Raw genomic sequence first — 24,165 nt, 5'->3', positions numbered from 1 at the left:
TTGTCCAAACAGGAATTGATGAACCGATGAGAAACTAGAGCTTCTGTACAGCATCTAAAGGGAGAAAGGCTGGGCTTTCTCGTCCCATAAAGGGTTAACACCTCCGAAACTCACGGGGGCAGGTCTACCCTGTCCTACAGCATCTCTTTGAGTTGTCATTGACCTGATCGCTGTGAGTTGGGTTTGGGTTTTTTTGTCTTGACCCATCATAAAGACCCTAAATATCTGCCAGTTTTTTATCCAAATTCTACCTGTGTTTCAAAGTCCCAACTCAGGGTTTTCCCGTGAAGAATATAATACTAAACACATCAGGACTGAGTGATTTCTCCAAATATTTAGGTCACAGAGCCTGTTACTAAAATTTTCACAGGCCACATGCATGCCCGATTCTTCTGTCCATCTGGGATCCACATGTCCAAAATGACAGAAAACCTAGCAATCACCTCCTATTTCCAGGAACACCTGGCTCACACTGAGAGAGGCCTTGGAAATCTCTCCATCGCCTGCCACTTGGAATTCCTCTGCTGGTGGAATTCAGTTCCCCACACACTGCCCCACCTGAAGGGATGCCTGGACCCCCTCTGCCCAGCTAGACCCCCATCCAGACATCTTTTCCCCAGCACACCAGTCAACACAGACTTACAGTGACTCTTTTGTGCCTGAGCAGAACTGCGCGCTGGAGGGTTTTCCACACCTGACTTATGGGAGATTGCCGGGCTTTTCTACTGAGGCACCTCTGGGTGGGCTCAAACCTGCCACCTTTTGGTTTGCAGTGGATGGGCATGATTTGATTTCAATGCCCGAGGGAAAGATCTCAAATTTACAGTCCATGACAACTTGCTTCACCCTCCAGTTCCTCACACTTTGCCCAGCAGGGGGCAGCCTCACCTCTTGCTGCCCCTCAGTGTGTGGTCCAATGAGGCATTCATATCCCTGGAAAGACCCTGTCCTAGTACCAGTTGAAACTTCATGCAATTTGACAGTAACATTTTCCCCTCTTCCCAGTGCATCTACCCCTTAACAAAACATTTATAGTCTGTGAAGAGGCTCTGGTCCACTAGCTTTTCTCCCCCAGGAACCCAGAGATCGCACTTAGTTGGGGTTCCTGGTTAATGTGTGAAGATGTACCATATCAACCTATAGCAACATATGCAAGAGTCACTACATGCCAGCAGAGCAGTCTCCCTGTCAGTCCCTTGTGAAACGCAAAGCCATACCTACTTCCATTAAGTAGGTTCTAACTCAGTGGTTCTCAACCTTCCTCATGCCTCCACCCTTTCATACAGTTCCTCATGTTGTGGTGACCTCCCCCTCCCCCCCACCAACCATAAAATTATTTTTGTTGACAATTCATAACTGTAATCTTGCTACTATTATGAATCAGCCAACCCCTGTGAAAGGGTCGTTTGACCCCCCGAAGGGGTCACGACCCACAGGTTGAGAACCACTGTTACCTTGTAGCCACCCTGGAGCACAGAATGGAACTTCTCCCTCAAACTACTAGAAAAAGAGAATCCCAAACCTAATTTCTACATGTTCTCTCAAGCCAGGATGTGGTGACGGATGGGGGTGGTAGTGGGGAGAGCATTCACTAGTCTTTATTTTTCCTAAATTCAGGATAACATCTTAAAGGAAAGAAGGTGGGAAATGGGGCAGGGGAATTGATACTGACTTGTGTAATGACACCATGCGAACAGTAGGCTCTGATTTTGAATGAACTGTTAGTATTATTATCATCTATAACCCATGGAAACCTTAGGCTGCTGTTTGAAAACTAAATAGTAGCTGTGTTGAACGATGCTTGTGAAGACATTGTCCTGAGAAAAATACACCTGGAAGGGCCGCCTGGAAGCAGTAGGAAGCAAGATGACTTAATGTGCGGCAGCAACTCCAGGTAGCAGGGAACCAGCTGAGAGTCAGCGGAACAGTTGTCATTAAGGGAAAGTACCTTTAGGTCCCTCCATGAGCAGCCAGCTCAGCAGGGGCTGGGGCTAAGGCTTGAGCCAGGGGGGTCTCAGCATAGGGAAGGCTTCCCATTCAAACTCAGCCTTAAATAAATGAGATACTAGTCGTCTGGCGAATTCTAACAATTCTTGGGACTAATGTTCAGATTGGTGAGGACCCTTAGAACTGTAGGTGGGATACAAATATGCTGGATACAATTGATGTGTGGAATGTTATAAGAGCTGTAAGAGTCCCCAATAAAATGCTTTTTTTTTACAAAAGAAGAGCTATAGGTGGGAGGTGTTGAGATTATTTGCATCCATGGTAGAACCATAGGACAAAGAAGGTCAAGTGACATCGAGTTATAGGCATTCAAAAAAAGTTACTCATAAAAGACGGAAGGTAAATACAGCCAAACGACCATGTCCAATCATTCATTTAAGGATTGAATGTCTTCAGCATGCTTGCTAGTGATGAACAAGACGGAGGAGACCCCTGTACTAATGGAGCTTACAGTACAATGAAGGAGATACTAGCGTGTGCTCTTGCCAAACATTGCAGAATTAACATGTGATTAATGCTCTTAAGGAAAGGTCCTAGGATTCTAGGAAAGGCTCTAAACAGCAAGACAAATTTAGATTGAGAGACGAAGGAAGGATTCCCTACAGAAATTATGCTTAACAACTTGTTACGTCAGATGTCTACCGCGATCTAAGTACTGATGATAACACACAGTCAACCAGTCTGGGATGAAGCACGGCCATAGATCCAAAGTGGATGAAATTGCTTCAGACGAGAGTATAGAGTTAGGGGAGAAAAAAAGCCCAGCCATCAGTAGGACTTGGAAATAGGCAGGCAGGAAGGAATGTGGCCAGTAGCAATGAGGTGGATGAAAATCATTTGGTTCAGATGAAGGTACAAGCCCGGGGTGAGGCACCGGGAGAAGCAAGAATTCAGTCCTGGTCCTGTTTCATTTCAGGAACACGGGAAGCCTCTAAGTGGCTGAAAGGGGAAGTTGTGGGCCATGTGAATCAGGAAATCTCAAGAGAGAGAAAAAGCTGGGAATGAATGCAAGTGCAACGGACATACAAATTTAATTTACAACCACGAGAACGCATTCAAAAACCCAGGAGAGAGCGTATAGGGGAAAAAAGATGAACAGGAAAAATAAACCTATTCAGCACAGCAACAAAAAATCCTTAAGTTCTGAGAAATAAAGTGAAAATTTAAATGAGTAAAATCTTAAGGGGAAAAATTTCAAACCTTCAATGAAATATATCAAAGAATATATAAATGAAAGGAAAAATGGTTCAGAGACAGGAAAAAATATCTCTCTCCAGTTAAAGCTTCCGAAGCCCCAAGAAGAATTTTTTAAATGTCAACATAATCCTCTGAGCTGACATCTCCCTTGAACTGGACTGACCCAGCAGAGACCCTTAGAGGCCACTGATTGGGCCCTAATCAGTCGAAGATAAGTATATTACAGAGAAAACCGTTCTGCAGCCACAAACACGTTTCAACATTTTGTTTCGGGCAAACACAGGCATGTGAGAACCAGAACCCTAGTAGAAAGACTTCTTCCCTTGCTCTTCTAGGTACGTGGTATGATTGGTAACTGGCAAGAAAGTTAGTGGGAGATTGGTGGATGGCTCCAAAGAGATAAATGACATGAGATCCAAGATTTCAATAATGATAATACGCATGGCACAAGATATATGTCCCGCACTGTTCATGTGTTTTATATATTGAACACATTCCATTCTCGAAGCCTCCCAATAAGCGCATTTTGAGAATGAGAAAGCTGAGAGACTGAAAAGTCAGATAACCAACCTTCAGAAAGCTGGTAAGTAAGGACCCCAGAATCCCCAAGCTAGTCTGTATTCTATACGCAGACTTAAACCGCCTGAACCATGGTCAATGTGAAGAGGTGTGCCAATGATAAAGATTGTTTTATAGAGTAAAAGATACCATAAAGTTAAATAGAAGAAAGTAAGCTAAAGCAGAAAATATAAAGTTTTGGGAATTAGAATGTTTGTTTGTTTGTTTGTTTGTTTGTGAAAGAAAGAAAGAAAGAAAGAAAGAAAGAAAGAAAGAAAGAAAGAAAGAAAGAAAGAGAAAACCGATTAGGCAAATAACAGAAAAGAGACATCCCAGAGTCAAAAATCTCGAGCTCATGTGCACATATGCTTAATATTCTAGTACTCAGAGTAAGAAAAATTCCAAGACTCAACTCAAACGTATGCCATCAAGTTGATTCCAACTCATAATGACCCTAAAAATCAAACCAAACACACTCACCCTAAGTCAATACTGATTCATAGCAACTCTAACTGCAGGATAGAATTGCCCCTGGGGGTTTCTGAGACTAATTCTTTTGGAGGGCCGGGGTGGGGACGAGCTGAATTTGCTTTATTTTTTTCCCATAGTTAAGTCACTTTTTAAAAGAGTTGTATATACACCATCACAATCAGTTCTAGTGTCCCCTCCCAATTCCCACATTCATTGTTTATTCCCCAAATCCCTTCATTCTCCCCACTCCCATCCCCAATAAACCATCGCATCAGCTATTGTCTCTATGCATTCACACCCTCTGTGCCTCATCAACTGAGAAATCTAACAAAAACAATTTTTTAAAAACAAAACAGAACAGAAAGAAGAAAATAATAATAATAATATAAAGATAAAAATAAAGAGTAAGAAAGAAAAGGCCGTCAGCAATATTTAAAAAGCCAGAGAAGAAATTTCTGTCATGGAACAAACAAGAAATATTTGAATCTAGAGCAAATTCAGGTTGGGTTAAGAGGAGGTCAACTGACCAAGTATCATATTATACCCTGGTTTGATCCAGCACAATCAAGTTTACAATATTCTCTGTCTGACAGTAAGGCTGTTCCAGTCCCTTGCCTGTGGGCAGAGGGGATTTGCCAGATGGATTTTGGGCTCCCACTGTCCTCCATAAACTTCTACAAATTGGGTGTTTACAATTTAAGTTCTGATACATCTCCCTTCATCATGTTTGGATTTTGTTATTGTCATCTTTGGATCACACCGGCTGATGTGCTTCTTCTATGTGGACTTAGGTGACTCCTCACTTACATGGCTGCTTGTTTGAATGTGAGTCTTAAAGATCCTAGACACTATTCCAATTGATAGCCAGGCACCATCTGCTTTATACACCACACTTGCTATTGTACCTTTATCTTCAGTGATCTCTTTGTGAAGGTGACTATCAAGCAGGTCCATGTTATAAGAACTAATTGTTCTTGGATTGGGACTAGAATTAGGTGGGAACTCAGAATCCATCTGTTTACTAGACTGTAACTCTTCACTGGAGAAGAAAGCCTCATCTTTCTCCCTTGGAGCAGCTGCTGGTCTCAAACTGCTGACCAACTTGCCAATCTTGTGGATCACAGCCCAATACATAACCACCATACCACAGCAGGGAAATTTCCTTTCCTGTCAATCTTAATTGGCTTCAAAACATTTAAAAATCAATTTTAAATGGCAGATAAGAGGGAGAGGGAAAAAATAGCCAGAGACACTAGCGAGGCTCATGGGAAAGTTAATCTATTTAACTGATATTGGCCAAGCATTCATGAAAGTTACAGTGCTGATAACCAGAAAATGCCAATTTGGACCCAACTAACAGACCATGAAAGAAAGAGTTAGCAATCTTCTCCCATAAAGATTACAGTCAAGCAAACCCTGTGAAGCAGCTCTACTTTGTAACACATGGGGTTGCTATGAGTGGGAATTGACCCATAAAAAAGGTCTGGTTTTCTCTAAGGAGGCACTTAGGTCAGCCCTGGTGGTCAGACAGGTGCCCAGGGTTTTCTGAGAGTCAACAAGTGAGCTAAGTGCTTGGTGTTTGTTGGGACAACACTATCATTAATAATAACCATGGGCCCACAGGTCCATCCCAGACCTGAGATGTCCTTCACGAGGAGGCTGTACCCCAGCTCTCCAAAGACTGCTTGGCCCCAATTCCTCTGCGATGGATGAAAACATGTATCGATTTTCACTACAGAGTGAGTTCTCCCCACATTCACCTCCTCCCTTAGAGACCTTCTTTACTCCTTTCTAAAATCTTGCTAATTCTTTCTGAGGCCAGAGGCTAATGTTCTCTGCTGTAGATGTAAGACTCCCCTACTCCCCAAGTCCCCCTCCCCAAAAAAAATCCCACTGTGATCAAGTCATTTCTAACTCCTAGCAACCCTACACAGCCTTTCTGAGGCTGTAGATCCTTTTTTTTTTTTCAAATTATTTTATTGGGGGCTCATACAATTCTTATCACAATCCATACATCCATCCATTGTGTCAAGCGAGGCTGTAGCTCTTATGGGAACAAATAGCCTCATCTTCCTCCCTGGGAGTGACTGGTTTGTTTGAACTGCCTACCTTGCTTTTAGCAGTCCATTGCTTCCCTTACCCAACAGGAGTGAAAACCAGTGGTGTTTGTGTTGATGAGTCCCCTGAGGCATCAATACAGGCAGGAAGTGAACTGTGATGGCCATCACAGATGGATCTCTCCAAAGATCTCTGTGCTCCTTCACTCATTCACTCACTCACTCACTGCCACTGAGTCAAAATAGCCACCCTGTAGAACATAGTAGAACTGCCCTGTGGGGTTCCTAAATATTTATGGGAGTAGAAAGCTTCATAACACCCAACAGCTAAGCCACTTGCGTGGGTTCTGTAGAGTAGAATTCCCCCACAGTCTTTCTTGGCTGTAACATTTACCATAGGAGCCCTGGTGATGCAGTTGTTCAGCACTCAGCTGCTAACCAACAGCTCGGCAGTTCAAACTCAACAGCCACTCCCCAGGAGAGAGACAGGGCAGTGTGTCCCCATAAAACATGACAGTTTGGACATCCCATAAGCCAGCTCTATGGGATCCCTATGAGTCGGAATCAAGTCCATAGCAATGAGTTTTAATCCTCACAGAGACAGGTTACCAGATCTTTCTTTCACAGCACCTCTGGGTGTGGGTTCAACTGCCAACCTTGTGACACCATCCAAGGGCCTTGGAAGGGATAGTGTCTGTAAATTTGTAAATTAGTACCATGGATAGTGAACAATACATTGTTGATCGGAAGTAGCCAAAATAATGGAAAAGAATCATAAAAATATTTCCTTTTCAGCAGGGTGCTTTCCCACAGAGAGCAGCGTCTTGCCAAAAATTCAAACTGACTTGAGAGTCTGCCAAGAGGAAGGGAGACAGTGGAATAAGGAGATTCTGGTTGTCTTGATGTTGACAACCTTTGGGGGAAGGAAAACAAGATCATGTTAAATGCCCCATTTTTTCCAGGCAACGAGAATGAGTTAACGTAGCCCAAGACCCTTATTGTCCACAGTCAACTCTCTCAGGGAGTTGGGCAAAAGTAATTCCTGATGAACACACTCTACCCAACTTATCTATTCCAGGGAAAGAAGCAAGTCTAACTGAAGGTAGGGATCCTTAGCACATGGATAGTATATTAAGCACTTATTTTAGGAGTGTGAGTCTCACTTATTAGAGTTTCCCTAATGAGCCAGATAAGCATCACTAGCATGTATATAAGTATAGTAATTTTCTGAATGTCATTTTAATAACATGATGTCCTTCATTTTCTTAGATCTGAACTACACAATAGATGGTTTCAGTTTATGGGCATAAAATTTCACACAGGAATTTGCATGTGATTGAATCATATTATATTTTCTACAGACTGTGGAGACCAGTGGTCATTTTTGCTGAGTTCCATCGAGCCCAGTATAACTCACAGTGGCCGCCTGTGACAGACTAGAACAGTCTCGGAGGAATTCTCTAGCTGTAATCTTTATGGACATAGGTCGTCAGGTGATATAGTTAGTTTATTGTGCCAACCTGGCCAATAAACACATGTGGGATTAACTGAAGGGCGAAGGGATAAATGAATCAGTGAGCCTCGCTTTTTGAGTTCTCAGGTCTCTTGCTTTCTGATGGTAATACCAGGGTGCAGCTGCCTTAGCCAGTTCCCTGCTTGAGCTGGCAAGACTCACTTCCTGCAAGACATCCCTGAGGAGAAGCCACATGGACCTACCCTGATGCAGCCCTAGGTGCTGGAGCAGTGTGGAGACCGCTGCCAGTGCTGAGATGCTTACACATTCACTGACTCGGCTTTCCTCCTGCAGTCAGCATCATTGCATGTGTTTTGTGAGATGGTTTGTGGATTGGTGTCGGACATATGGGTTAATGTTGGACTTGTGGGTTTGGGCAGCACTGGGTTGGGATGTTTTCTTGATGTGCACTTAACCTTTATATATAAAACTCTCTCTTATACAAGAGTTTCTGTGAACTTCTTTCTCTAAACTACCCAGACTATCACCTCAGGTCTTTCTCCAGCAGAGCTAGTTCATCGTTTTGAATACGAGCAGTCAGCTGCTTAATCATTCTGTGCTCTTTGAAGGGACTACAGCATCCAGGATAAGGAACCAAAGGTATGAGTGCATAACTCATTGCTTGACCCTCTCTCCAGACTCACCTTTCTCCAATCTGTCTTCCATTAATATATTTAGAAGTATAGTAATACAGAATTTACCGTATCCACCCATACACAAAACGTCAGAGGCTCCCCTCAGTTGCAGAGTGAAGTTCTTACTTAATCCCCATGATGGACAAGATACCTTAGGATCTGAGCCAGGTCTACCTGGCCCTTCATCTCTCGCTTCCTACCATTGCTGTAGGCCAGAAACATCATTCTGTGATGAAAACGTGCCTTTAAACAAGCTATTGCCTTTTAACACCTTTCCCCCATCAAGCTTGTGTGGTGAACTCCTATTCATCTTTAACAACCAGGTAACCGTACACCATCAAGTCCATTACAATCCATAATGACATCAGCTCAAGTGCCACTCATTAAATCATCCACCCCTCCTCTAGACACAATTGGTGACATGGAACGATTGGGGCAGTGGCTAGAGGAATCGTGGAGACAAAGGAATGAAGGGGTTAGAGACAGAATCTTTAGACAACTCAGGGTAGAAGTTTGAGAATGAATGGGGAGACAGATAAGACCATGGGTACTAAGGGCTCAATAGAAAGTAAATGTTTAGAAAATAATGATGGCAACCTATGGACAAACATGCTCGATGCAATGGATGTATGGATTGTTGTAAGAGCTGTAAGAGGCCCCAATACAATGATCTTTTAATTAAAAAAAAAAAAGATCATGGGGAAATGCTAATTGGAAGAGAAAAAGATTTTGAAACAAACTCAGAGAGAGAAGAAATGATTAGTGTTCTCGAGTAGACATTAGGATAAGGATTATAAAGCATATGTAGAATAGTTGGCCTTTGTTAAAAGAGGAAAAACAGTTGTATGAAGATCTCATCGAAGAGATTCATTTTCCTAGTGAAACTAGAGGTGAGGTCATTAACTAGGAGTGAGAGAGTTAGAGCTTGAGAATAGAATGGATTTGAAATAGACTTTGCAGGAATGTGGGGAGCGAGCTGCCAGGTGGTACTCGGGGCCTAGTTGGAGGCACTGAGTATGATGTTGTAGTTATGCCAGTCTGCCCCTTGGGGCTTGACACCAGTCATTCTCAGTGGCCTTAGGGCCCGTATGGAGAAGGCAAATAATTGGGCTCCGCTGGATTGGGATGTGCCAGAGAATTTGTGAGACAATGGTGGAGATGATGGAACACAGAAGTGATCAGATGAGGAGAACGTGGAAGACAAAAGAGCGTGGAGGAAGGGTAGAAGAACGGCCTCAGAGATGAGTGGAGATAAAAGTGGAGAGGCACGCCCACTGGAGAGCAGCTTCCTGCTTAACAACAACAAATTTTGGAAAAGCAAGAAGATTACAAATGAGATGCTAGATAGTTGTACTATTTGATTCAGAGAGGGAATGGTTCTAATCTTGGGGGGAAAGTCCAGAGCATGATAATTGATGGAAGAGACAAAAAGAACAATTCCCTGGGGGTTGGGAATCGATCATTCACATAGGCGTTGAAGTCACCCGAGTTGGCGGATGGAGTTAGCTGAAGAAAGGATCGGGATCCAGGTATCACAAGCATCAGTGAAGGAACTACAGGGACTGGGAGGTCAGGGGAAGACATCCACAAAGATACAAACACGAGGTTTTAAAAGTAGAAGTTTAACTGGAAAGTGGAAGAGTAGCGGCTCCGAATCAGAACATGAACAAGGAGGACACTAACCAGTCCTATGCCACCCGTACTGTGAGTGAGCCCCATTGTTACAGCCACAGTGTCAATCCATCTCATTGAAAGTCATTCTCTTTTTTAACTGACCCTCTACTTTGCCAAGCAGGATGTCCTTCTCCAGGGACCGATCAATACCTCCTCATAATGCATCCAAAGTGCATGAGTTGAAGTCTCACCATCGTCACTTCTAAGGATGATCCTGACTGTACTTCTTCCAAGACGGACTTGTTTGTTGTTCTGGCAGTCCATGATACAGTCAATATTCTTCACCAACTCCATAATTCAAAGGTAACCAGGCTACTTCAGTCTTCCTTATTTATATCCCAGCTTTTATATGTATATGAGTCTATTGTTGCTTTGGGCCAGGTACTCTATAGTTCTCAAAGTGACATCTTTGATTTTAAGAGGTTTTTTGTAGCATATGTATCATTGATTGCTTATCTTCTGCTTCCAGGGATGTTGATTGTTAGATAAAAAAAATTTTAATGAAATCCTTTACAACTTCAATCTTTGTTCATTTATCATATTGTTTCTTGGTGCAGTTGTCAGTGTTTTCGTTTTGTGTATGTTGAGATATAATACATACTAAGGCTATGTAGTCTTTGATCTCCAACAGTAAGTACTTCGAGCCTTCTTCACTCTCAGCAAGCAATGCTATACCATCTGCATTAACAGGATGTTAATAAGCCTTCCTCCGATCCTAATGCTGCATTCTTCTTCCTGTAATCCAGTTTCTCAGATCATTTTCTCAGAATACAGTGTGAATAAATTTGATGGAAGGATACAACCCTGACGCACGCTGTACTTTAAACCATGTTGTATCCCTTGCTCTGTTCAGATGACTGCCTCGTGAGCTACATACAGGATCTGCATGAGCACCCGTAAGTATTCTGGAATTCTCATTGTTTACAAAGTTATCCATAATTTGTTACCCCCGTAGTCATATTCTTTTGTGTAGTTAGGAAGACACAAGTAAACATCTTTCTAGTATGCTGTTTTCAACCAAGATCCATTTGACATTGGCAGTGACATTCCTTGTTCCACATGGTCTAAATCCATCGGGAATGTCTACCACTTTGCCATCTTTTTAAATTGTCTTCAGCAAAATTTAACTGTTGCATGATATTGTTCAATAATCCCTATATTATATTGGATTACCTTTCCGTCCTTCGGTTAGGTAGCTGTCTTACAAATTTCTTGATGTAGATGAGTGAGCACTTCTAGCATTGCATCTGTTTGTTGAAACATCTCAATTGGTACGCTATCAACTCCCAAAACCTTCCATTCAGCTTGGACTTCTTCCTTCAATACCATTAGTTCATGTTTATATGCTTCCTCCTCAAATGATTGCACGCTGGTGACTTCTTTTTTGTACAGGGACTGTGTACATTTCCTCTATGTTTCTTTTGTATGTGTGAAAGAAATTAGTTTTATTTCTTGTGGTAGTCACCTAATCTAGTGTCAATTTAAGGATTAAGAGTGTAGGGGTGGAGTCTAGGCTGACAATCTGGAGGTAGCCAATGAGACTTCTGTGTGGGCATGGCCTTCTGATAATTCTGGGAAATCTGGTACTTCCTCCTTCGAGGCAGAAGACACCTCTCTCTCTCTCTCTCTCTCTCTCTCTCTCTGCTACTCCTGGGAGACATTGCAGAAGACAAGCCACATGGACGCACCCAGACCTCGAAAGCCGGAGAAGCCACAGAGAGACCCCTGCCAGCGCTGAGATTTTTCCAATGACACTGGATCCAAAGACTTTCTACCCACTGACCTGTGATCTTCTGCATTTGGCATCATTGCATGTGTTTGGTGAGTCTGAAGAGGACTTTATAGATTGATATCAGAAATATGGGCTAATATCAGGCTTATGGACTTGATCTGGACTGGGCTGGGATGTGTTCTCCATGTTCAATTGCTCTTGTATATAAATCTCTTTCTTATACACGATTGTGTCCATGGATTTGTTTCTGTAGTCTACCCAGACTAACACATTTCTAGAACATGAATGCCCATTTTCTTAAAGAACAAATATTCAAAGAGTCTTTTATGCTTCTTGACCTGCTCAAAGAAACATTCAGTACTGCTCCTTGGTGCTTGAATGTTTTCTTCACTTCTTCTTCTTTTTTTTAAATCATTTTATTAGGGGCTCATACAACTCTTATCACAATCCATACACACATCAATTGTGTAAAGCGCATTTTGACATTCATTGCCCTCATCATTCTCAAAACACTTCCTCTCCACTTAAGCCCCCAGCATTAGGTCCTCATTTGAGATATGCCGGAAATGTCCTCCCACTTGGTTTCCTTACTCCGGGCTTTTTCACATTTCATTAGCTGAGACAAGTAGACCTACTAAAATAGTATTTAACTCTAATTGAAATGTGGACTCCTTAGTCTTTTCATTTTTATTTTGTTGTTGTTGAGAGTACACGAGGCAAAAGGGGACCAATTCAACAGTTTCTACATGTGCAACCCCATGGCATGGATGACATTCCTGAGTCATGCAACCAGTCTCGGCCCTCTTTTCTAAGTTGGTCTTCCCCCACTAGCATGAATTCGCTATCCCCCTGGGTCCCTATCTAATCTGTGCGTTGCTAGAGTCACTTGGATTCCACATGGATAGTTCTTAGAAGAGCATGATGCTCAGGGCAGACAGTCTTTACACATTAAGCTAAGTGGTCATTTGGTGTTAAGATGACTTCAGTAGTTATTTGGGGTTAAGGGTTTAAAAATTAACTCAGGGCAATCGTTTCTGGGTGCTGAGTCTTCTGATGGTTGTGTTTTCTACTGGGACATTCTGAATGCTGGTAATTATTACAGCACCCTTTCATTACACATCCAAAAGGGCATAAGAGACTCATCTGTACCTGTGTTTTCATCCATACACATCTGATGATTAGATCTTTGTTATGAGCTTGTCTTGGTACCATTTGCTTCTTTTTTTCCTAAAAGTGAAGCAGTAGAATGTGTTCTGGTTAATTTACTGACTTGGTTAATTCGATTGTAGCTAATTTAAGTGAGTTATACACAGAGTTTGAATTCCACACCCCTAGAAAGGATCATGATATTTGATCTAACCACTCTATCTCAGTTGAGGCACAGAAAGAATACAGTCACTAAGTCATACGCACAAATTGTCTAAGCCCTCCTTATCATTACAGAAGAAAAGATGCTGTATGTCCTTTAATTCACTGTTAAGTTTTTAAAAACTGCTCTAGCCATTTCTCCATTTCCTCTAATAAATCTCTGATTTTTGCTTAGAATTCAAATGAATGAAAAACTCCCTGGTATGGCTCCAAAAATGTAAGTCTTCACAATCAACCAAAGCATAAAAATAAAAAAAAATTTTTTTAAGGAGTTGATGGAATCGGTCCTTCCTCCTGCACTTGTAGATGGATGGTATCAGAAAACTTAATACAAGTGTACAGTCTGATAAAGTACTACTTTGAGAACTTTCATAGAATACCCATCTTCTTTTCCTTGCATTTAGATATTTATAGGGCGCTCTGGTGTCACTGAGAGTGGGTCACTAAACACAAGGTTGATGAGTCAAAGCCACCAGTCTATTCTCAGGAGGAGGAGGAGGCTGACAGCTGCTCAGAAGCCCTGTGGAGGCCACTCGGGTCTGAGTGTCGGCCATTAGACTCAACAGCAGAGGGCTAGTCTGAGTATTCTGGTGACACAAGTACTCAACTGCTAGTTGAAAGGCTGGCACTACCGGGCAGAGCGCATTGTAAGGCTGATTATAGCAGAGGTAGTTAGGTTAAAATGTAATATCTTATCACTTGATCTCCCCTTTGACCCATTTTAACGTTGTTTCCGTGTTTGTTTTTTAAATGTGAGGGGGAAATAACCTACCAGGGCAGCGGTTCTCAACCTATGAGTCATGACCCCTTTGGGGGTCGAACAACCCTTTCACAGAGGTCACCCAATCGTAACAGTAGCAAAATTATAGTTATGAAGTAGCAACAAAAATAATGTTATGGTTGGGGGGGTCACCATAACATGAGGAACTGTATTCAAGGGGTGCGGCATTAGGAAGGTTGAGCACCACTGCACCAGTGGCTCCTCTCTGAGCACAGACCAAGGATATGAATATTGCTATCATGCAGAGTGCAGTGGACAGTGGATTATTGCAAATGCGGGTAGGTTAAAATCTAACACCTTATCATTTGATCTCCCTTTTGACCCACTTTAAATTTGTTTCCGTTTCTAATATTTTCTGCTTTCTTTTTGATCGGGGATTTTCTGTTTCCCTTTGTTATAGTTATTGGGCTGATTGGTTTGTAGGTTTTTCCGTGTATGAAATCCAGGACAGGTAAACCTACAGAGACAATAACTGGACTAATGGCTTCTTAAGGATGTGGCAGGAGACATCAGGAGGAAATGGGGAGCTAATCACAATGAGTACAAGAAAGAAAATGTTCTAAAATTGATGATTGTAGAACTCATTTTAATATGATTGAACTATTGAATTCTCTGATATGAGAAATATATACCGATAAAACCCTTTTTTAAAAAAGGATGGCTACAAAATCACAGAAATCTTTATTAAAGAAAAAATATCAAAATAAGAAGCTGCTCTTTCTCAACATACCCTCTGAGTTCATTTATTGTGTCAACCTGGACGATAAACACATGTGGGGTTAATTGAAGGGCAGAGAGATAAATGGCTTGGTGAACCTCCCCTTTCGAGTTCTTGGGTCTCTTGCTTTCTGATGGTCAGATCAGGGTGCAACTGCCTTATCTAGTTCCCTGCTTCTGCTGGTATGGCTTACTTCCTGTAGGACATCCCTGAGGAGAAGCCACATGGACCTACCCTGATGCAACCCTGGGTGCTGGGGCAGCTGTGTGGAGACCCCTGCCAGCGCTGAGATGCTTACACATTCACTGACTCGGCTTTCCTCCTGCAGTCGGCATTATAGTTTTGTGAGATGGAGAAGGACTTTGTGGACTGGTGTTGGACACATGGGTTAATGTTGGACTTGTGGGCTTGGGCAGCACTGGTTTGGGATGTGTTCTTGATGTGCACCTAACCTTTATATAAAACGATCTCTTATACATGAGTTTCTCTGGATTTGTTTCTCTAAAGTCCCCAGACTAACACACCCTCCATCTATGTCGCAGACGGTATTTCTGTCTCTCTAAGTTTTCCCAAGAGGATCCTATGCTCTTCCATTTATACCACATCAAAATGCAACCTCTGGCATCAACAAGGGACTCCATAGTGTTCCTCTGAAAGGCTCTTTGAGTTCGAGGATTTAAAAAGAAAAGGGACTAAGGGGCGGGATCAGGACTGTAGAGTAGAGATAAGAAGGCTTTCCAACATTTTTTTTTTAATATATTATTAGGGGCTCATACAACTGTTATCGCAATCCATATACACATCAATTGTGTAAAGCGCATTTGTACATCATTCTCAAAACATTTTCTCTCCATTTAAACCCCCGACATTAGGTCCTCATTTTTCCCCTCCCTCCCTGCTCCCCCCTCCCGCATGAGCCCTTGATAGTTTATAAATTGGTATTTTGTCATATCTTGCCCTGTCCGTTGTCTCCCTTCACCCACTTTTCGGTTGTCTGTCCCCCAGGGAGGAGGTCACACACAGTTCCTTGTAATTGGTTCCCTCTTTCCTACCCATTCTCCCTTCACCCTCCCAGTATCGCCACTCTCACCACTGGTCCTATAGGGCTCATCCGCCCTGGATTCCCTGTATTTTCAGTTCCTATCTGTACCAGTGTACATCCTCTGGTCTAGCCAGACTTGCAAGGTCGGATTCGAGTCATGGTAGTGGGAGCGGGGAGGAAACATTTAGGAACTAGAGGAAAGTTGTATTTCTCATCGTCCAACATTTTTTTTAGGACAGCCCTCTTTGTGGCAATAACAAAATTCCTCAGCACAACTTCCCTGGCCTTGTTCTCACCAGTGCAGTTGTCGAGTTTCTGAACACTTCTTCCTATTAAGCCCCATGGTTGTGCGGTGTCCTTTGAGAAAATCTATCAAGATGGCCCCTGTGGCGTCCTCAGTACCAGTTGCCATCAGCTTCTGAGCAGCCTTCTCTACCTGGAATGTAGCTGGACCAGCAAATCCCCATGGAAGCCACTGCTTGGATTGAATCCTTTCTATTTAAGGAGCCATAACCAGACTACAACAAATGTATTCCTGAGATAAATTGTCTGCCATCCTCCACCGACTACAGAGACGTGTCTAAACACATTTTGTTTGGAATCAACCTGTGTATATATGTTCTGGTCCACTAGTAGCAATACCTTTTGATGTACCCTCATAATATTTGTAAGTAATACGAGTTTTTATATGTGTTTAAAAACCTCAAAACTTACTGCCATTGTGTTGATGCCAACTCATAGCAAGCCTACAGGACAGGGTGGAACTACCCCTGTGATTTCTGAGACTGTCACTGTTTGCAGGACTAGAAAGCTCCATCTTTCACCTTCAGAGTAGCTGGTGGTTTTGAACTGCCAACCTTGCAATTCGCAGCCCATCACTTAACCACCATGCCACCAGGGCTCCCTATATATCCACATATATGTAGCAGAGCAGGGTGGGGCACAATTATGAAAACTGTTAAACATGACCAAACACTTCATGGGGCTTAGCATTGGCCTTGAAGTCTAAGGGCCATATTCTCAGTGGACATCTAGATCAATGGCATAGCATAATTCATAAAGATAACATTCTGCATCCTAGTAAACTAGCATCTGGGAGCTTAGAAGCTTGTAAGCCACCATCTAAGATACAACTATTGATCTCTTCCCATCTGGAAAACTGGCACTTGAAAAAAGCCAAGGACTCAAGGAAGCAATTAGTCCAAACAGTCAATGACCCACAGGAGTCCCAGCATCCTCTAAATTATCACAGGAACACAATTGAAGATGCTGGTTAGCGTGAATGACAAATGTACAACAATGACCAGACTTTTGTGTTTGGCAGAGAACACTGCCTTAAGATAACCTTCTAATTTGCCATTGAGGCCACTCCTAGAGACCACCTTTTCTACAAATACTAGACCAGCCTATAAAGTAAATAGCAATACCCTGGAGAAATGTGCTCCTTAGAACAATCAGCAATAAGAGACCAAAGGGTAGAATCTGCCCAACAGCAAAACATGAGAAGGTAGAGGGGCAGGGGGACCAGATGAACGGAAACAAAATTCAGAGTGAAAATGGGACATGGGTTGACGTATTGCAGAGACCCCAACCAATGTTACAGGTAAATTTGTGTGTGAGCCACTAAATGGAAAACTAATTTACTTGTAAACTTTCACCTTGGGCATAATAATATGTTAATTTTTAAAATTACAGCCATGAAATCCTATGAAGCAGTTCTACACGTCAAGTGGAATTACGGAGTGGAAAAATGGCGCCAACAACAATGGACCTTTGTATGACTACTCACAGCCACTTCTTCTAATAATTATTGATGTATATCAAGTCTTGGGAGTGTTATTTAGGCAAAGATCTTAGATACCATGATAACTGCCAAAAGACACCTGTAGGTGCTCGCTTCAGCACCACATATACTAAGAAACCTGTAGTTCTGATCAGCTGCATTGCTTGAATTTTTTTCCCTAAAAGAACGATGGAATTGACGATGTTATATAATCAAACTAGACTATTTGTAAACTCTGTCTGTCAAATCAGTTGAGGAGAGGATTGTTGGCACCTTCCTTTTCGACTACCTGCATGTCAGAACAATGACCAGCCTACGACCCTGACAGGGTCAACCAGTCACCGTGTTGTTTACAAAGTGGTCATGTAATCCCATGAACCTCCCTCCAACTTCCCCCTCCCCACTGAAAAAAACTACAAAAGCTAAACAAAATATACAAAAATAGCAGTTTGCATTGAATGGAAACCATCTCACAGCTGGGATTTTCCAGAGAAAGAAAGCAAAGGCAGTGGAGCGCATATTCTTCCTGGTTTTCTCCCGGAAACTGTCTATCATGTTGGACCTACACAAGGAAATAGGTCCAAGAAACGGTGGTTGGAGTGACGAAAGATGAACCACAGAAGATCGGACTTAGGAGAGAAGAATCCATGATAGTTGTACAGGCATGAATAATTATATATGTAGTTACACCTACTCAAACTCAAATTCACTGCCAGTGAGTTGATTTCAGCTCATAGCGACCCAAGATGGCAGAGTCTGTGTGTATATTTCATCGCTATAGATAGAGTTGTAGATCTAGCTATAGAAATATGTCCTTTCAAATAACTGGCCAGTTCCAACGTTGTGTCAATGTTCGGTGAGGCTATGGGAAACCCAAGAAAGAAGAGTTTCTAGGAGGTCGATAACGGAGCAGAAATATCCGAACTCAGCTAGCAGTAGAGAAGTATTGTGAACCTTGGGGAACTCCCAGGTTTTCCACAGAGAACTCAGAAAAACCTGGAGTGGGAATCACGCCTAGGAATAAGGGCAAAGACAAAAATAGGCTTGCCCTAACACACCCTAAAACCAAGCCTTAACGGGATCCACAAGGTGCCTTAGTTTGGCTTTTGCAATGCCTCCTGGTCCTTTCCTATATAAGTGGCATGACTCCATATCTCTTGCCAGCCTGGAGACACAAAGTGTGGTCCTATTCGCTTCATACCCACAGTTACATTAACCCTACACTGCCTGTGGTAGGTAGAAATGTATGTACTCTAGTCACCAAATCAACAGTTCAACCCCCCAGCCGCTCCCTGGAAGAAAGGTGAGATTGTGTGCTACAGGAAATATTTAAAAGCCTCCGAAACCCGATGGAGGGGCACTGTGGGCTGGAATCAACTCGATGGCAGTGGGCTTGGTTTGGGTTTGGGCTTTCATCACGGAAACCTGGCAAATATTTGAATGTTACACTGCATGGCAAAAAGAAGCATTGCAAGAAAAGAAAAGAAACATTGCCTTTGTGATTAAGTTGACAGACTTTAAAATAGGGAAATTATCCTAGATTGTTTCGGTGGGGCGTGCAGGGAGGGCATCCCCTCAAATCACAAGAGCCCTTAGAAGCCAAGAACTTTGTGACTGGAGTCAGAGAAATATGACAAAAGTGGTCCCAGGAGTTCAAAGCCTTAGAAACGTTTGCTTGAACCATTTCTGGCTTGAAAACACAGAAAATTCATTCCTCTAGACCCAGAAACAAAATTCCACCCACTTGCTGAAGGAACTTGGGAGCAGATTCGTCTCTCCCCCTCCAGCCCCAACCCCAACTTCCACTTAGGAGCCTAGGGGACCAGCATCTTGATTTCCGCCTACTGAGAACCTCCCAAAGCCTGCTGGATGTCTGACCCAGAGAATTGAGATCAGGAATGGGTGCTGTGTTAAGAGAAGCACCTGGGGGTGCTGTTGGATACACATTGGATTGTGAAAGGCAAGGTTGGCTCTTCAAACCCACCGGCTGCTCCTCAGAAGAAAGATGAGGTCATTTGCTCCAGGAAAGATGTACAGCCTCAGACACCCTCTCTGGGGGTCACCCTGAGTGGAAACCAGCTCGATGGCAGGGTGGTTTGGGGGGTGGCAGCCACTAAAGCTAGGGTCATTTATTACAAAGTTGCAGAAACCTACCACCCACATGCTGTGATTCGCTGAAGATGCATTCCTCTCTCTTTATTAATTTTTGGATTCCGTAAGAAAGAAGTGGCCTATACTCTGTCTGAAATGTCATTGCTCTTGAAAACGCTGCTTCTCCAGAATGCTCTCTTACGCCCATTCCCTCCGAATGCAGACCCTGACCATTCCCATCAGCACCCAGAGTTTAGCACCAAGTAACCCCGTAATGTGGTAGCAATGGCAAAACCCACCCCAAAGTGCCCTGCATGCTAGAAGAGGTCACTACCAGAACCCATGTACCCAAACCCAGTCCCCGGGCCCCTGCCCGGCTCCAGCAGACCTCCAGGCTATCAGAAGGAGCCCTTCCATGAGACACTCCCAGCCTTGTAAGCCTGCTAGGACCACGCTCCCAATTCTTTTGGTGCGTGAGAGCCGGAGGCCCTCACTTCCCACCCTACATGGTGCATCATGGGACTGCATAATACATCATCCCGAAAGGAAAGCATAATCCTTTCTCAAACTACAGGGTGACTTCTGTGGTCCAGATAATAGGTAGCACTACATTAAATAGCAACCCCAAACTGCCCCTCTAATTCCGCATGTAGGAAAGAAAGCATGAGTCCACTCCATCCACGCGACCCTCCTATTACACGCAGTTCATTTCCTTTACTGCAAAGATCACATGGCCCGCCTCCGCCTTCCTTTTCTGTTGCACAGCTAAAGAACTCATTTTGGTACTTTTCCCCAAACAAATAAAGTCTGCTGGGAAGTCGGTCTCCAACCCCAAACAATGAAACTCCCTCCAGATGTAAGATCTCCCGCTTAGGCATCAACCCAATGAGTGCTCTGTCTTTGCCAGGCTCCCTACAACAATCTCAAGGACAGGCACTTGAACTTGACCTTGAAGAGACTATCTCTTGTTTCTGGGGGAAACCACCGGGACATTTTTTTTTCTTATAGAACTCTTCGAGTCTCGGAGAGTGCTCCCATTGGGCGTGTGGACATTCCTCTCAATGGAAGTCTTTGAGGGAGATAGCGACCTCTTTGCCCTGCTCGTTGTGTGGCTTCTTTGGAGAGCTGGACCAGACAGCCTTGGGAGGGTTGGATCGCTGTGCACATGTAGTTATCAACTGCTTAGGTGTGGTTTTCACTGGACAGCGGCAGCCCCAGGTACAGAAAGAATGAGAGACATGCCCCCCTGCTGGCCTGAGAAGGGACTGGGAATGGTCCTGGGATGGCGATGACCCAGGCTTTGGACAGGGCAAGACTGAGATAATCAGAGGAGCTGGTGTTGCTCTACTGTGCCCTGGGGTGACTGAAGTGTTAGGCTGGGACAACAGACCATGGCCTTCAAAACAGAGTGCTCATACTCCAGAGGGTGGCCCCACGATGTCTCTCTGGGGTGCAGGAAGGTCTGCGTGACACTGGCCTTTCTATATTTATTGTTATCTTAAAAGATAAGAACGCAATCGCTCCACCGCCATCCCCACTCTACACAGCCCTACCCCCAGGATCACTGACCTCTTTCACACGCCCTGGCTTTCAATGCACCCCCAGAGATGGCAGTATGTGTGTCCGGTTAGTGGATGTGCTCATTGTATCATGTGGTTTTATCTGAATTGACCTTGCCATGAGGAACTACCTAGTGATTTTTTAAAGAGTTCAGATTGTATTGATAATATCAGCCCAAAGGACTTCGAAGACCACGGGTAGAGTGATTCTGTCTCTGATTCCAGGAAGACCATTTGGTCAGACGCATAAACAAAGCAGGGGAAAAAAACCAGACACGAACCCCAATTCTCTCATTATTACTACTGGTAATATTTTCCCTGAGAACAATACACTTGAGTTATTAATAAAGAAAGTATATGGTTAAAATATTATATATCTTATTTTAAGCTTATCGCTATCATTTTAATTGCTGTAAATTTGCAGCATATGCCATTCGTATAAGAGGCAGTACATGTCACCCACCTGTAAAAAGATCAATAGGAAAAAACAATCAGTAGGCATACAGTCCACTTTTCTTTCTGAACTCTACCATTCATTAATCGCATAATCACGGGTTAGTTTTCTGAATCTTAATGGTTTTGTCTACAAAATGTACAATGTCCTCCACCTCACAGATTTTGTTGAAAAGCTTTGTTTTAAAAATAATAATAAATGTGTGATACATCTCAGGGGTCTCACAAGCCTTGGTCCATGTCCTCTGTGAAGGAGGGCTCCATGCTGGGATTTGGGGACTCATGCCCTTCAGAAACTCTTGATTAAGAGCCTTTGCCCAATTTTGGCAGAAGGATACCTCCACTGCTGATGTCAACTTCCTGCCAATGTGCCAAAGGGTGCCAGCTGTTCAGAGAAGCTCTCTATTGAACTACGTGTAGGTAGTTTGGTAGATGCTTGGGCACAGAAAGGAATGATTGCATTTATGAAACAATTCCTCGTGTTTGTGTGCTCGGGATTAGAACACACAAAGAATTTAAACGAACTTCTTCATGGTAGAATTATTTCCTGCTTTGATCTTGTTCTTGCTGATACCATGAGTTTTCAGTCACGGAAGACATTTTGAAAGGGGTGGGGAACATTGGAGGGAGGTAATCTGGAGTTTGATAAGATGACATTGTGATTTATTTGGGCTGCTAACACAAGGTCTGTGGTTCAAAATCACCAGCTGCTCCTTGGAACAAAGAAGAGACTTTGTACTCCGGTCTCAGAAACCCTCAAGGGCAGTTCTGTCTGCTCTGTGCTGCAGGGTTGCCATGAGAAGGAACCTACTGAGCGCCAATGAGTTAGTTTTGGGTTTAGAGCAAGGCATCTACCTGTGTCCCCAGGGGGTCTCTGATGTTGTGTTGGTGGGATGAGGCTGCTTCTTGTGTGACAGCGAGGACTACAAGTGGGATAACATCTTCCCACTGAACCCCACAGGTAATATATATATGTTTTTTTAAAAAAAAGATTGGCTTGCTTTGGAATGCACAGCTCTCAATAAAAAGTACTGTATGTGACATTGCATTTTTAAAAATCATAATGAAATGAAAAAAATGCAAAATATAAACCTGGATGGATGCCTGGGACAATTGAGGGAAGCCAGATATCTGTACATTCAATTCTAGTGCTTTCTCAATGCTAAATTTTCTATTTTGATCCTGTCGGCAGCTAACTCTCAGGTGATTTAGGAAAAAATAATGATGTGTGTGTAAAGCAAATGTATTAAAGTGTTGACATTAGGGAATCTGGGTACACCTGTGATTTTTGTTTGTACTGTTTTTGCAAATGTTCAGTAAGTCTGGAACAGTCTTTGAAATCCTCTCATGAAGGAGGGCATTCCCCTTAGGCTCTCAACAAACATAAAACAGCGGATCTCTAGGCAGGAAAACAGTTGACTTTCTCCCTTCATTTTGCCAAAAGCATAAACAACTTCCCCAACTGTTCTCCGACACTCTACATAAGGTTTCTTACTTCATTCCCCTGCCACATCATCTTCCCTCTTATTTTCTATCAGCCACACCACCGAAAATTGTCTGATTTCTCAGAAATTCTCTTTCAGATAAAGCATTCCTGTCATTCCATGCAAGATCATGTGTCTACAGAGAGCAACGTCCTAAAAAGAGTTGACCTTTTTGTTTCATTTGCATCCCAGATACCAAAAAAACCCAGCCCTACAAGGGAAGAATTTATTCTTGAAATACAAGGGAAACTCATTTTTAAAACATTGCAAATAATAAAAAGAAACTAATTGGCTCATGGATGGAGTCCCAGGGCTTTGAAACTGAGGATATCTGAGTTCTCATCCACAACCCGTCCTGAGGCTCAGACATTGCCAAGCACGAGCAAGAATGCTTCGAGAGGACACGAGCCCACATCAGAATGAGCTTGATGTCCTCTAACTTTGTTTTCTCCATCCTTTTATGTCTTCCCAACCTGGCCTTGTTATTAGAACAAATTCACCACCACACCCACACCCCACCGGGGATATGATGAAATGGTGCCTACAAAAATGTTACACTTGCCACTTGGGGCTGAAGCAGAAAGGGAAAGAAGATGATGGAGGAGGATGAAAATCAATGGGATCCCCTTACCTTCAGATGGCCGTTGTTGCCCTGGGACAGGTTCCCCGGCTGTTCCAGGTCCCTTCGGGGCTTGAAGGCACCTCAGTGCATGCAGCATATATAGGGAGAGGTAGCTCTCCGAGGTTCTCATTACACAAGGTGTTTGTGATGAGCCCTCCTGTCAAGACCCACTTAAAAACAAAAGCTACACAAGGGCCACAAAGAGGCCACACAAACGCTAAACAAAGGGCTAAAGAAGTGGGCAAACAAAAGTCAAAGAAAGTCTGAACAAAGAGTGAAACAAAGACGAAACAACAGATAAACAAAGACCAGAACAAAGGGCAAAAGAAAATCTAAACAAAAGCTAAATGGCAGAGCAAATCTCTCTCTCTCTCTCTCTCTCTCTGACACACACACACACACACACACCATGCCCATGCT

At 43.1% G+C, this 24,165-nt stretch overlaps 1 protein-coding gene across 4 annotated transcripts in view; it reads right to left on the bottom strand.

Annotated features, from left to right (window-relative positions):
* Positions 1-23,892, bottom strand: part of LOC101658167 (myelin associated oligodendrocyte basic protein) — a 54,825-nt gene extending 30,933 nt beyond the window's left edge. For 3 of the 4 annotated variants that reach the window (XR_006680538.1, XM_045295042.1, XM_004708563.2), the window contains exons 1-2: positions 23,755-23,884; positions 12,994-13,071 (exon numbers count right to left, since the gene is read on the bottom strand). The gene's annotated coding sequence lies outside the window, so the exon portion shown is untranslated. Of the gene's footprint in view, positions 1-12,993; positions 13,072-23,754 lie in introns of all 4 variants that reach the window. The other variant, XR_006680537.1, reaches the window with a different exon arrangement.
* Between the last annotated feature and the right edge of the window lie 273 nt (positions 23,893-24,165).

This window comes from Echinops telfairi, unplaced genomic scaffold (genome assembly GCF_000313985.2).
Source record: "Echinops telfairi isolate 266 unplaced genomic scaffold, ASM31398v2 ScPeMD7_4225;HRSCAF=4972, whole genome shotgun sequence".
Classification (NCBI taxonomy): Eukaryota; Metazoa; Chordata; class Mammalia; order Afrosoricida; family Tenrecidae; genus Echinops; species Echinops telfairi.
Note: the sequence above shows the minus strand (reverse complement) of the source record. Positions and strands in the feature narration are given on the sequence as shown.